This window comes from Capra hircus, chromosome 5 (assembly GCF_001704415.2).
Source record: "Capra hircus breed San Clemente chromosome 5, ASM170441v1, whole genome shotgun sequence".
NCBI lineage: Eukaryota > Metazoa > Chordata > Mammalia > Artiodactyla > Bovidae > Capra > Capra hircus.
In genome coordinates, this window is record NC_030812.1 from 69,480,429 (window position 1) to 69,494,465 (window position 14,037).

General features: G+C 45.5%; 1 protein-coding gene across 2 annotated transcripts in view; it reads left to right on the forward strand.

Moving 5' to 3' along the window:
* Window positions 1-14,037, forward strand: part of BTBD11 (BTB domain containing 11) — a 322,152-nt gene that overhangs the window by 213,256 nt on the left and 94,859 nt on the right. The gene's annotated exons all lie outside the window — the stretch shown is intronic.

The window sequence follows — 14,037 nt, forward strand, 5'->3', positions numbered from 1 at the left end:
AAATCAGTGGAGCCTGGGCCACATCCCTGCACAAAGCAGGAGGGGCAACTGAACCTTACTGAACCGTGAACTTATGATATGGGAAATTCTCCAAACAGTAAGGTCATCAGTGGTTCCAGGCACCCAAAAGCTTGACAGAGGGTCACTACACTCTTCCACTTTACTTTTAAAAAAATAAATAACACTTAAGTGGATCATTTGCACAGTTCAGTACTTTTGATCATGATTAGCCACCCAGCTCACAACTGATTGGCTTATACACCACAGGGAATATGCCCCAACATATGGACTCCTTAAGTTGATGCCCTAGGAACCTCAACAGCAAGAAGGAAGAGACAGGAGGACTACTTTTTTCCTGGCATTCTAAGCAGCAATGCAGGATGCCTTTTCCCAGAAGAAGAATACTACTTTCTCATCTTCCTAAGGGCCGTGATCACATCTGGCACAAAGGTCCTCTAAAATGTCCTCCAGTGCTAGTGGGTCCTGGAGAAATTCAGAGCCAATGGATGAATAGGGACAACCCAGAGTGGGAGAACCATGTATTTAGACCTGTTTTCTGCAGGGCTATTTGTGGGCTTGTCTGCAATTCCAACCATTGGATAAATGGTTCTAATGAAAAAAATGCATGTTGAATTCTAAATAATTACCTTAAGAAACAAAGTTCTAAAACATGATCTATGTGTGACATGTGTGTCGCTGCAATTTACTTCATCTGACCAGGGTAAAAGCAACTCTAATCCCAATATTTTTCAAACTGCAGGTTACAGCCCATTAATGGGCCATTAAATCAATGCACTGCAGAGACTGGCAAACGATACCCCGCAGGCCAAGCTTGGCCCACTGCCTGTTTTTATAAAGTTTTATTGGAACACAGCCAAACTCACTTGTTTACATATTATTTATAGCTTCTTTGGCACTTGTAGTTAGCTGTGACAGAGACCAAATGACCTACCAGGCTGAAAATACTATTTAGCCCTTTCTTGAAAAAGTTGCTAGTTTCTGATGCTGTGGTTGTAACTTGGGTTTTTTTTTAATTAAGTAAAATTTATTTAAAAAATAGAGTTGCTTGCCTGGAGGAAGGAAACTATATGTCTTGAAACCCTTTTTTTTTCTTTTTTTTTTTTTTTGTTACATTAACTTAACTGGAGTTGATAATCTTGCCAAAGTCGTGCAGCTAACACTGCAGAACTAGTCTTTGAACTCTTGGCACCAGGCCCCACTTTGTGTTTGTCTTTGCTAGTCTGTTTTGCTGTCCATGGATTATGGTTTGAAAGAAATATTTGAAAGCCTCATCCCTAATCTCTAGAAATCTTTTTATAATCTTTATAAATGTTTACAGGATATAAAATGAATATACTTATTAAATAAAATATAAATATACAAAAAGTTTGAAGGAGAAACTTTGAGTCACCCATAGTCTCTGCATCCAGGAATAAGCACTAAGACCTTATAGGGAATTTCTTTCCAATCTTAGTTTTCTGTGTATATGCAAAAGTTTTTTGGTTGTTTCACAAAATAAGGACCCAATGGTAAACGCAGTTTTGTTGATCCATGTCATTGAATAGACTTAAAAAGCATGACTTATCACTGGATATGGAATTTAGTCAAGAGAGCTGAGCACAGGCATGCTGAACACGCTTCATGTTGAAGATGATAACCTGAGGCCCAGAGGGATGAGGGTGCTTGTCTGGAGCCATAAGCATATTTTCAGTGGATTTGCAAAAGCAGTGCCTCAGTGCCTTTGCACATGCTTTGCCCCCTTCTTGGACCACTGTCCCCTCTGCCCCATCATCTCACTTCATCCTTCAAGATTCATTTTAAGCATCACTTCCTCCAAAAACCCTTCCCTATTGTCTGAGGATGCACTGAGTGTCCAGGGCATAGCTCAGTGAATAGCATTTAGTAAGTGCTCAATAAGTGTTTGCAGAACTGAATAGAGCTGGGTCTGAAATCTACATGTTCTGGCTCTCAGCCCAGAGAGCCGTGTGGCCATTGCCAGCTGGCCGCCCTCGGATTGGCACTGGCTCTACCGCTCACGTGCTCCAGGCTTATTTCCCTAGCTATCCCCAAAAGTAATCACTGACACATAACAGGTGATCCACAAATGACCAGGGGTTAGCATTTACTTCCTTAATCCAGAGTGCTGTCTTCTTAGATATTATAAGAGATTTTGACCAGCACTTAGTATGTGGCAGATCCTGCTCTACATACTTTATGTTATTAACTAATTCAGTTCTTGGAATACCCCTTGAGGCAGGAGCTAGCCTCACCTCTCCCCATCTCACAGATGAGGAAACTGAGGTGCAGTGAGGTTAAATTAAATACACTTGGGCAAGTCTATATGCGTGCGTGTTAAGTCACCTCAGTCATGTCTGACTCTTTACAACCCTATGGACTGTAGCCCTCCAGGCTCCTCTGTTCATGGGATTCTCTAGGCAAGAATATTGAAGTGAGTTGCCATGCCCTTGTCCAGAGGATCTTGCCGACCCAAGGATTGAACCCACATCTCATGTTTCCTGCATTGGCAGGCGGGTTCTTTACCACCAGCGTACCACCAGTGCCACCTGGGAAGCCCTGGGCAGGTCTGAGAGTATCAGAAACATCAAATGAATGCTGTGTGGCTAGAGGGAAGGAAACCCTCTCTCTCTCTCTCTCCCTCTCTCTCTCTCTCTCTCTCTCTCTCTCTCTCTCTCTCTCTCTCTCTCTCTCTCTCTCTCTCTGTTAAGGGAATGGAATGCATACCACGGGGTGGGGGAAAGGAAGGCGAAAGAACAGAAAACAAGACCTTGTTCTGAAGAGTTGTTGGGTGGAACAACAAATTAGACAGTAAAGAAGGTTGAGAGAACCACCAGGCTATCAGTACTTTCTCCTATAGGAAATAGAAGGAATTCTGAGAAGGAAGGTGAGAGACCAGAACTCCCTCTGATACTTCGTAAGCCCTCCCTGGATGGAGGCATAAGGGTGCGGAAAGAAAGGTGATGAACATCTGATAAGCACTATTATTGTGCCGTGTATTACGTGAGCTATTTTACTTACTGAGTTTAACTGAATCCCTACACTCCACCTTGTGAGGTAAAAATGCCGTCATCTATGGGTGAAACAATTAAGTCTAGTCACTGCTAGTAGGAAAATGCCATTTGGAAGCTCTTTAGGCAATGCTAAGGACCTTCATAGCACATTAATTATACCTCTGGGCATTTTTCATTCTGGAGCCATAATGCCTGAGTTTATATCTAAGTTCTAACACTTCCTATCTCTGTGACCTTTAACTTAACCACTTAACCACTCTGAGCCTCAGTTTTCTTATCTGTACAGCGGGAGCTGTCATAGAATCTGGTATGAGGCTACTATGTGCTAATACACAGAAAGCACTTGAAATCCAGCATGCATTAGGCTCTATAGACAACGGCCATTATTAGTCTCACTGTCACAGAGCTTCTAACCTAGAGGTGTACTGTAGGAGGGCTCCTCAAATTTTAGAGTGCATTTGAATCCCCTGGGATCTCATTAAAGTGCAGATTCTATTCATTATGGCTGGGGTAGGGCCTGAAGTGCTTCTTTTTAGAAAAATGTTGGCTCCGCTGGGTCCTCACTGCCGCACTGGGCTCTTCGTTGTGGAGCTCAGGCTTTCTCTAGTCTCGGCGGGGGCTTAGTTGCTCTGTGGCAGGTGTTATCTTAGTTGTTCCATCAGGGGTCGAACCTATGTCCCCTGCATTGGAAGGCAGATTCTTAAGCACTGGACCACCAGGGAAGTTCCTGAAGGGCTTCATTTCTAGCAAGCTGCCAGGGAGCGCCAATGCTCCACAGAGCATCGTGTGAATAACAATATTGTAGATGTGTGTGTCTGTCATTCATTCCCCCAGCCTCCTCCTACCCCCATTTCAAGTTTCATAAACTCCAGTACTTTGGCCACTTGATGCGAAGAGCTGATTCATTGGAAAAGACCCTGATGCTGGGGAAGATTGAGGGCAAGAGAGGATGAGATGGTTAGATAGCCTCACCGACTCAATGAACATGAGTTTGGGCAAACTCTGGGAAATAGTGAAAGACAGGGAAGCCTGATGTGCTGCAGTCCATGGGGTCACAAAGAGTTAGACACCACCTTGCAACTGAACAACAATGACGGCAAGAGATTTGGTGATTTTCATCTCTCTGGCAGAGTTCAACACATAATAGGTGTCCAGGAAATATTTCCCCGGTTTGGGGGACCAGATTGAGCTTTGCAAGGCCTCCATTCCCCTTCACAGGCTTCCTTGGTGGCTCACTGGTAAAGAATCCGTGTGCCAATGTAGGAGATGCAACTTCGATCCCTGGGTCAGGAAGAACCCCTGAAGAGGGAAATGACAACCTACTCCAGCATTCTTGTCTGGAGAATCCCATGGACAGAGGGACCTCACAGGCTATGGTCCATGAGGTTACAAAAGAGTCGGACACAACTTAGCAACTAAATAACAATGACAAATTCCCCTTAATTCATTCCCCTTAATTCATGCTGGATCCTTCTGCAATTTGCCAAAATGAATGGATTCCAGAGGTCAGATGTGACCAGCCTACAGAACTCTCAGGCTTTGGAGCAGTGACCAAGGGAAAGCGCTGAGCATCCAAATATAATGCTGCTGCTGCTGCTGCTGCTAAGTCGCTTCAGTCGTGTCCGACTCTGTGCGACCCCATAGATGGCAGCTCACCAGGCTCCTCCGTCCCTGGGATTCTCCAGGCAAGAACACTGGAGTGGGTTGCCATTTCCTTCTCCACCAAATATAATGATCATCGTCCAATTAACAAGGTGGCAGGCAGAGGCTCAGGAATAGCAAATTAGCCACAAGCGTGCAGGAGAAGGGTGAGGCAGGATCTGACAGGTGTCCTCCCCAGGGAGTGGCAGCAGGGCAGATCCTAAACCACATCAGCTTCAGGGCTGTTAAATGCCTCCAGCCCTCAGGGCTAGTCCAACAGCTTATACTGTTACCCTGGAGTTTTTTCCCAGCCTATGGGGGAGTGATTGCTCCTGACCACAGGTAACAAGCTGGGTGGTTCAAGTTTAAAAACAGTCCCCTCTCCCAACCTGGGGAGTTAGTCTGATCAAACACGTGCATGTCACTTGTTCATTTCAGTATCCAAGTCTTTTCTGAATCCCAGTTAACCCTCTGGTCTGGTCTGACACCAGCTTCTTATTTTATGGGACAAGGAAGGAAAACCTTACCTTCATGACAAAGACAAAGAAACTAGCATTGCTGTGTCCAGTATGGTAACCAGTAGCCATGTGAAACTGTTTAAATGAACTTCATTTGACTAAAATTACAGCTTTGGTTCCTTAGGACCACTTCAGTTAAGTTCAGTCACTCAGTCGTGTCCAACTCTTTGTGACCCCATGAATCACAGCATGCCAGGCCTCCCTGTCCATCACCAACTCCTGGAGTTCACTCAAACTCATGTCCATCGAGTCGGTGATAACATCCAGCCATCTCATCCTCTGTCGTCCCCTTCTCCTCCTGCCCCCAATCCCTCCCAGCATCAGAGTCTTTTCCAGTGAGTCAACTCTTGGCATGAAGTGGCCAAAGTATTGGAGTTTCAGCTTTAGCATCAGTCCTTGCAATGAACACCCAGGACTGATCTCCTTTAGGATGGACTGGTTGGATCTTGCAGTCCAAGGGACTCTCAAGAGTCTTCTCAAACACCACAGTTCAAAAGCATCAATTCTTCGGCACTCAGCTTTCTTCACAGTCCAACTCTCACATCCATACACGACCACTGGAAAAACCATAGCCTTGACTAGATGGACCTTTGTTGGCAAAGTAATGTCTCTGCTTTTGAATATGCTGTCTAGATTGGTCATAACTTTCCTTCCAAGGAGTAAGCGTCTTTCAATTTCATGGCTGCAGTCACCATCTGCAGTGATTTTGGAGCCCAAAAAAATAAAGTCAGCCACTGTGTCCCATGTTTCCCCATGTATTTCCCATGAAGTGATGGGACCAGATGCCATGATCTTCGTTTTCTGAACATTGAGCTTTAAGCCAACTTTTTCACTCTCCTCTTTCACTTTCATCAAGAGGCTTTTTAGTTGCTCTTCACTTTCTGCCATAAGGGTGGTATCACTGCATATCTGAGGTTATTGATATTTCTCCTGGCAATCTTGATTCTAGCTTGTGCTTCTTCCAACCCAGCGTTTCTCATGACATCCTCTGCATATAAGTTACATAGGCAGGGTGACAATATACAGCCTTGACGTACTCCTTTTCCTATTTGGAAGCAGTCTGTTGTTCCATGTCCAGTTCTAAGTGAATTAACTCACTTATCCCTCATGAGAACCCCAGGAGGGAGGTGTTGTTATTGTCATCCCCTGTTTATAGATGTGGAAAGTGAGACAGAGAGGATCAGCAACTTGTCCAAGTTCACAGGGCTCAGAAGTGGCCCCGTGCTGGGGGGAAGGGGGGAGGCGAGGAGCCTAGAGACCTCTAGGCTCTACCCTGAGCAGCTCATTTATCATCAAAGATAGAAAGTGCCAAGGGTGAGAAGGGAGATGCAGATAAACTGCTGGGGGGCTCAGGGAAGGTGGTTTTGAGTCAGACTTTGAAAGACAGATGAGATCAGGCATTCTAGGTGGGAGGAGCTGCTGGCAAAGGCTCCAAGAAAGGAAATCACAAGATTCATGGGTGGTGGGGGCGGGGAAGCACATGCCATAGACCAGAGGCCAGGCTGACCTTCAGCTGGTTGGCAGAAGGGCAGATGTTCAGCCAGTTGTGAAAATGCTGAAATATTTCTGTAGGGGTTGATAAAAAGCTGCTGCCCCACCTGTCCTCTTCCCACCCTGCCTGTGTCCTGCCATCAAGCTGCTGCAGCAGGGTGTCTGGCCCATAGAAGGTCCTGTCTGCATCAAGACCATAGGAGTTAGGTGGTGCCTGAGCCTCCCCCATAGTCAAGGATTTAGAAAATCCACACTGAGTTGAAAGTCTACGGAAGAAAAATACATCCTGCAGGTGTTGATGGGCCTCTGTTCCTTCAGTGGTGGACTTAGGGTGAAGGTTTGGACAAGGGAAGCGCCTGAGCAAGGTACAAGTGCCTGCTCATCTTTCAAGACTCAACTGCATCCTCACCTCTGCTGTGAAACCTTTGTGCCCATCAAGGCCTCTGTGAATGATAACAACTCTTGAGTGCCAGTGTGAGCCAAGCCCTGTGATGAGCTTTTCCAGGTTACACCTCTTAAATGTTCCAGTCTCCCTCTGAGATGCTGTGTGTGCATGCTAAATTGCTTTAGTCATGTCCGACTCTTTGCTACCCCATGGACTGTAGCCTGCCAGGCTCCTCTGTCCTTGGAATTCTCCAGGCAAGAAAACTGAATTCGGTTGCCATGCCCTCCTCCGGGGGATCTTCACGACCCAATGATTGAACCGACGTCTCCTGCGGCTCCTGCATTGCAGGCAGCTTCTTTACCGCTGAGCCACCAGAGAAGCCTCTGAGATACTGTAACTCTGCCTACATACAGATGGGAAGGCGTGGAGAAATCTAAGGACTGGCCCAAGGTCACACAGCTAAGCTAGTAAGTGTCTGGCTGGAGGCTGAGCCTTGCACTGTGATTCCAAAGGCTGTGTCCTCTTGACCTGCTCCCGTGTGGCCCCAGTCACCGCTCTGGCCTCATTTGCTTCCAAATGTCTGTCTTCGCTGCCAGACTTTGAGCTCCTCGCCAGCAGGGACTGGGCTTTGATCATCTCTTGCTCTCTCTGGCAGCCAGCCAAGCCTGACACAGAGTAGAGGGGGATATGAAGATGATCTGAGTGCATGGCAGCGGGAGGATGGAGCAGGGGATGATGGAAGGACCAGTTAGAATGTTCCTGCAAAAGTCCCAAAAGATGGCTTGGCAGAGTGGCAGAGTCCCCCAGTGAGAGGGGTCACCAGTGGCCTCCTCCCTCTGCTGAATGGTCCAGAGGGAAGCTATATTAGCTTCCTTGGATTTTTGGTTCTTTCTCGTTTGCCCAGAACCCTCAGTCCTTTGCCTGCCCTGTTTCCAGGGCCTCAGGAACCATACATGAATGTTCTGAACAAGCAGGAAAACTTTTTTTTTTTTAAAGAACAGCAGCACAAATGAGCCTTTGAAACTGCCTGGTGTAAACTGTGGGCTGCCCCATGGTGGCAAAGGCAGTGGGAGCCAGAGTGCCTGGTACCAGAAAGGCCTGGAAAGAGAGAAGGAAGGAGGAGGGCATTCTCTGAGCTCAGCCTGCTTTCAATCCATCTGCTCCTGTGCCAAGTTTTCACTCCTTTTTTATCCTTTCAGAAATAGTGATATTGACAGCTGCCAGCACAGAGCTGGGTTTCACGTGTTACAGGAAAGAGTCCAGGCAGCAAATCTGGTCATTTGCCCTGAGCAACAGAGCATCTGGGTTGCCTTTTCATTCCTCGAAGTCTGTCTTCCCAAACAAAGCCTATACATGTCTCCATGTACCCCAGTCTACAATTTTGCTAGGTTTATTGATTTAATCACATTCTCCCCTCCAACCATTCTGCTGTCCTCATGGACTGCATATGTTTACAACTGCAATACAGGTGCTATAAACACAGATTTTTATACAGATCTGTCTTTTTACTGAAAAGTTGTATATGCTCATTTTTTTTTAACTTTGGAAAATACATAAAAATATAAGAAAGAAAATTAAAGTTATCCACAATTCTACTACCCAGAGGTAGCCAAAATGATTGTTTCACGTATTTTTTCCTTTTTTTAATACAAATTAAAATAACTGTACTGTGTATATATAATTTTATATCTTTTTTATTTCACTTACTGGTATGCCATAAGCATTATCCTAGCACTACTACAGAGCATTCATAAACATCATTTTTAATGACTACAAAATATTCCGTCTTGTGAAGGCACCATAATTTGCCTAACGGTTCCCAGGTTGCTGGGCGTTTGACTTGTTTCCAATCTGTGAATTGCTGTTCTTTTAAAACTGCCCACAGTGGTGTGATTAAAACACCAATGTAGAGGGAATGGATATAAAAAAGAGTAGTCTGTCTGGAGCAACTGAGGGGTTAATTCGCGTGCCCCTGATGGCCCATGTGAGGGAGAAATTGCAGGAGGAGAGCCCTGAGAGGCGGGCTTCCCCAGCCCTGTCTCCCGCTGCTTTCTCCAGGAAGAAATGCCATGTGGGAAATATCAGGAGGGGCACCACCCTGTCTATACACAGTCATTATCGAAATCTCCTGGAGCGAATGCTTCTTGGTTTCCGGGGATCATCCACACTTGCAACCTCCCTGGATTCCAAAAGTGGAAAGACCAGCCAGAGTTGCTCTTCACAGCTTATGAGACTGGAAGAAAAGTCCAGGAAAAGCATGAGATTTGCCCAAAGCCATACAGTGAGTGGTCACATAAAACCAGAGGGCGGGGAATTCCCTGGTGGTCCAGGGGCTATGACTCTGCACTCCAGTGCTGCGGGCCTGGGTTTGCTCTCTGGTCGGGGAACTAGATGCCACAGGCTGCCAGACTACAAAAAGAAGTGTCCCACACGCCTCGTCGTGTCCGACTCTTTGAGATCCCACGGACTGTAGCGCACCATGTGCCTCTGTCCATGGGGATTTTCCAGACAAAAATACTGGAGTGGGTTGCCATGCCCTCCTCCAGGGGATCTTCCTGACCCAGGGATCGAACCCAGGTCTCCCACATTGCAGGGGATTTCTTTTACCATCTGAGCCACGAGGGAAGCCCAACTAAGACCCAGTGCAGCTAAATTAATTAATTAAACTTTCTTAAAAAAGAAATAAAAAGAAACCAGGGGGCTGCTGTAGGGATCCCTGGAATTCCCCACCCTCCTTCCCATGTAGTTTCTAGAACAGAGAAGAGAATTCCAGCATCATCATCAAGCAAGTTTTGAACTTGTACTGTGTACAGAGTTCACTGCACATGTACTTGGCCGTGTCTGTAGAGAATGGAGTTTCCACTATTCCAGGAATTGTTTGTTTGTTGGCTGTGTTTGTTTATAACCCTGGATTTAAAGTCTTCGCTCTGTTTTCACCCTGTAGATAAGAAACATTCCCAGGGAAGACTTCCTCAGTTCTTGCAAATTGGGGTGAGAAATTCGGTCAAGATTCAGCAGGTCAGGTTCAGGCCTGCCCAGGAATTTGGGCAGGACATGCTGGCAAAGGAAGGTTCCTATTTTCCCAGGCTTTGTTCTCACTGAAGAGTTCAAACTCCAAGGCTGGAGCTGGTCCTTTGGCAGTCCTTTGTCACGCTGCTCTCTATGAATTCGTTACATAGAACTCCTCCCCTCATATGGCCATTCTCCAGCCCCTTATGGCAGCATGGTGTGGAAAGAATATTGTTATGAAGGAAAAAGGGAACCAGTACATAGTCAAAATCAAGGACCAACCTATTGAAAACACTAACACTGACTGCAGATTCTAGTGCCTCCAAAAGTCCATCCCTGGAGGCACTGCCCCTTCCAGAGCCCAGAGCACTTTACAGGAACACCCGGCAAGGCACTTCTCATTTCAGCCTTGCATCATGGTTATCTGCCCTTCCTTCTTTGATGGCCGCTTTCTGCTCCAGTCCCCCAATGGAAAGTCATGCTCTAACAAGTTTACAAGGATAATTAAGGGCAAACAGACATCACCATTAGGGGTGCCCTGGGAAACTGGGGTTATGTGGCCACACTAACCTCCCTTGCTAGATTGAACACCAGGATTCAGGTTTTAAATCCTTGTGTCTTCCACAAAACTCAGCATGGTCCCTCACTCTAAGGAGAGAGTCAGTAAATAAGGAACAAGTTTTAAGCGATTGGCCTGCTGCATGAATAGTCCTCCCTGTTCACGCCTTTACCATCTCTCAGGTTCATCCAGCCCAGTGCCTCCCATCCACTTATCCCTTCAGCTACTCCGGTCCACACAGAGCCCCCCCAGGCTGGCTCTGCAGTTCCTCATCTGACTTCCTCTGCCTGGATTCCCCTTCCGAGTCCTGCTCTCTCCCACTTGCAGGCTCAGGACGGCATTTTGCAACATACTCCTACCGTCTTCAGCTCCAGCTGATTCTGATTCATTCTGCCATAAGACTTTGTACCTTCCTTTATCAAAGGCTTTTCAGATAAGCCTCTTTTCTCCTGTTTTTCACATTAGATCATGAGTTGGTTGAAGACTAAGGGCTTTTCAATATCACCAAGTATAGAAGCTGATGCATAATAGGGGCTCATTTTATTCATTCATCTATTTGACATATATTTATAGCACGTCTATTCTATGCCAGGCAGAATATCTGTCTTCATGGAGCTTACATCTACTAGGGGGTGCAGAGGAAGAACAAATGCATAAATAGTAAAGTATCAGGCAGATAAGTGACATAGAGAGAAATAAAACTGGCACCTGAACCAAGTACAGTGATGAGAGGTACGATTTTATCCAGGATGGTCAGGGAAATTTCCTCCAAGGAAGTAGAATCTGAGCAGAGAAATAAAGGAATCAAGACAGGAAACTAGGTGGCTATCTGAGCCAAGATCTTGCCAGGCAAAGAGAACAGCGAGTGCCAAGGCCCTGGAACAGGAACATTCCTGGAACATGCAAGGGACAGCAAGGAGTTCAGCAAGGCTGGAACAGAATGAGTGAGCATGGTAGGAAATGAAGTCCCAGGTGGACAGTGTTAGATCTTGCAGAAGTTTCTGAGTATATAGAGGAGTTTGATTTCTAGCCCACGTACAATGAGAAACTCAGTAAATATTTGTTAATCTGAATTATTTGAGTTGAATTGAACTGAACTGAATTGATTCACTGAACTGAACAGAACTGTGTCTTTTCTTGGGATACACTGTTTGAAACATGCAAAATCCCTAACAAGCTGGCCCTTATTATCTACAAATGGAAGAGCACCAGAAATAGTCCCAGTTAGCAATTTTAAAACCTGTTCTGGAACTGGCACAGCCTTGTAGATTATTCCAGAGGACTTGTTGCTGGCGACAATTTGCCAGCCTCCCCTACATTCCCTAGTTTTATTGTGGTGGTAAATCAGGTACAGGGAATATCTCAACACAAGAGAAATGTGGTCCCAATGCCTCCCCATCATTTATGTGTCATGTCTGACTTTCCCAGAGTCTAAAGTCTTTGAGGGTCACTGGGATTTATTTGGGACACTTGGCCAAGTTCCTGAACCTAACTTTTTACAGAGTTTTTACCCAAGCCTGGTTCTCATTGGATTTTAATTATGTGCATTCCTACTCTTAACACAACTGAAAATAAACAACCTGTGACTATTTTTATCATTTTATTTAGTCCTTATAAAAACCATTCCAGCGACACATCACCCATAGTAAAGTGAGAAAGCCACCAGAGTTAAGCTAAGCAAATTCACAGGATTTAATCATACATTCAGTGATTCATTTAACAAACATTTATTGATTCATTCAACCGTCATTCTTTCATTCACTCGAAGAATGTTGGTTGAGGACCTATGAAGTTCCAGGCACCACAGAAGTGCTTGGAATAAAGCAGAGCACAGGATAAATCCCTGCTCTCATGAAGCTGACAGTCTAGTGGAAGACACAGAATAAACCAGGACACTAATATCAAATGTCATCCTGAGTGGCAAGCACTATGATGTGCAAGTTTGGGGGATACAAAGCTGAATAGTTCATGCCCCTACAGTTAGCTGGGATGGTAGTAAAGACGTAAATTGTAATAATAATATGATATATATGGTATTATGGAATTACATACACAATGCTTATTGAGGCAGAGGGAAACAAAGGTCTAACTATATTATGAGTATGGGGTGGGGTGGGGGACTCTTGGGGAATACTTCCCAGAGGAAGTGATTTGATCGATGTCTCAAAGGACGCATAGAACTTAACTGGATGGAAGGATAGAGAGAGGGAACAGCAGCAAGAGCGAGGCAGGGGGGTGTGAGCACACATATGTTTTCCAGAAATAGCTGGTTGTTTCGTGTGGCTGGAGCACAGCGGTGCTGGACCAGCATGAAGGGAATAGAGAGTGAAGACATGGGTTGAAACCAGTTAACAAATGGGCAGGCTGAGGAATTTATACGTTTATCAGATGACCACATTTATGTCTTAGCACCTTCATCGTGACAGCAATGTGAAAAGATAGAAGAGAAAAACTAGAAAATAAAGCAACAGTCCAATCCTAGAAAGAGTCTTACATCAGTGGGAAACCAGTTAAATGTGGAGTGTTGGACCCTTAGGATGAAGAGGGATTCCAAATAGCCATCTAGACCAGCTGCCTATTCAATGTTTCAACTTCCTTCCTAAGGTCCTACCCAAGGGACTGCACTGCCAAGGCAGCAGCCCTCGAGGCTTCCTTTCCATCCTAGCTCCAGACAGCCAAGACTCCTCTGAGGTCTTACTTAAGTGGAAATGAGATCTGCTCCCTGGAGCTTCCACCAGTACTTTTTCATTTGCTCCCTGGGATTTCCAGAACACGCCAGTCCAATCTCTAATTCAGACACACCATTTTACTGTTCAAAACAATTGTCATTTACTGAAATTTATTTTCTGTGTGCCGGGCAAGCTTGGAGGGCATGTATTTCCCTATTTCCTCATTTCCCAATTAGATCCTGAGGCTGTTGGCCATGTGACTTGCTGAGATTTGGTCACTGACTCAGTTAACTGGCAGCACCAGGACCAAAACTCACTGACAGTCTGACACCAGACCCTGAACTCATAGAAACAGTTATCAGTTTAACGTGACAAACACTTTTTAGCACTTACTCCTTTGAACCCCCTGCCTTGGGTATCGCAGAAGGGGAAAACTGAAGATAAATAAGCATGGATAATGAAAGCCAGCGCTCCACACTCGAGTGATTTGAACGGTGGAGTCAATACCCTAGCATTGTAATAATGTGTACTTGACTTTGGCCTGCTGTCTGACTTTTCCAGAAGAAAAGTGATTCATATTTGGCCCATGTCATGGGCCTGCTTCCTGCGGGTAGCACTGAGGCCAGCCCAGTGCAGGAGTCATGTCTGGAAAAGAAGATCTCTAGGAGGATGCAGCAGAGAGATAGATGTACCTAGAAAGGTGGACTGCTCCAGTAATAAGGAAAGAGGAATACAG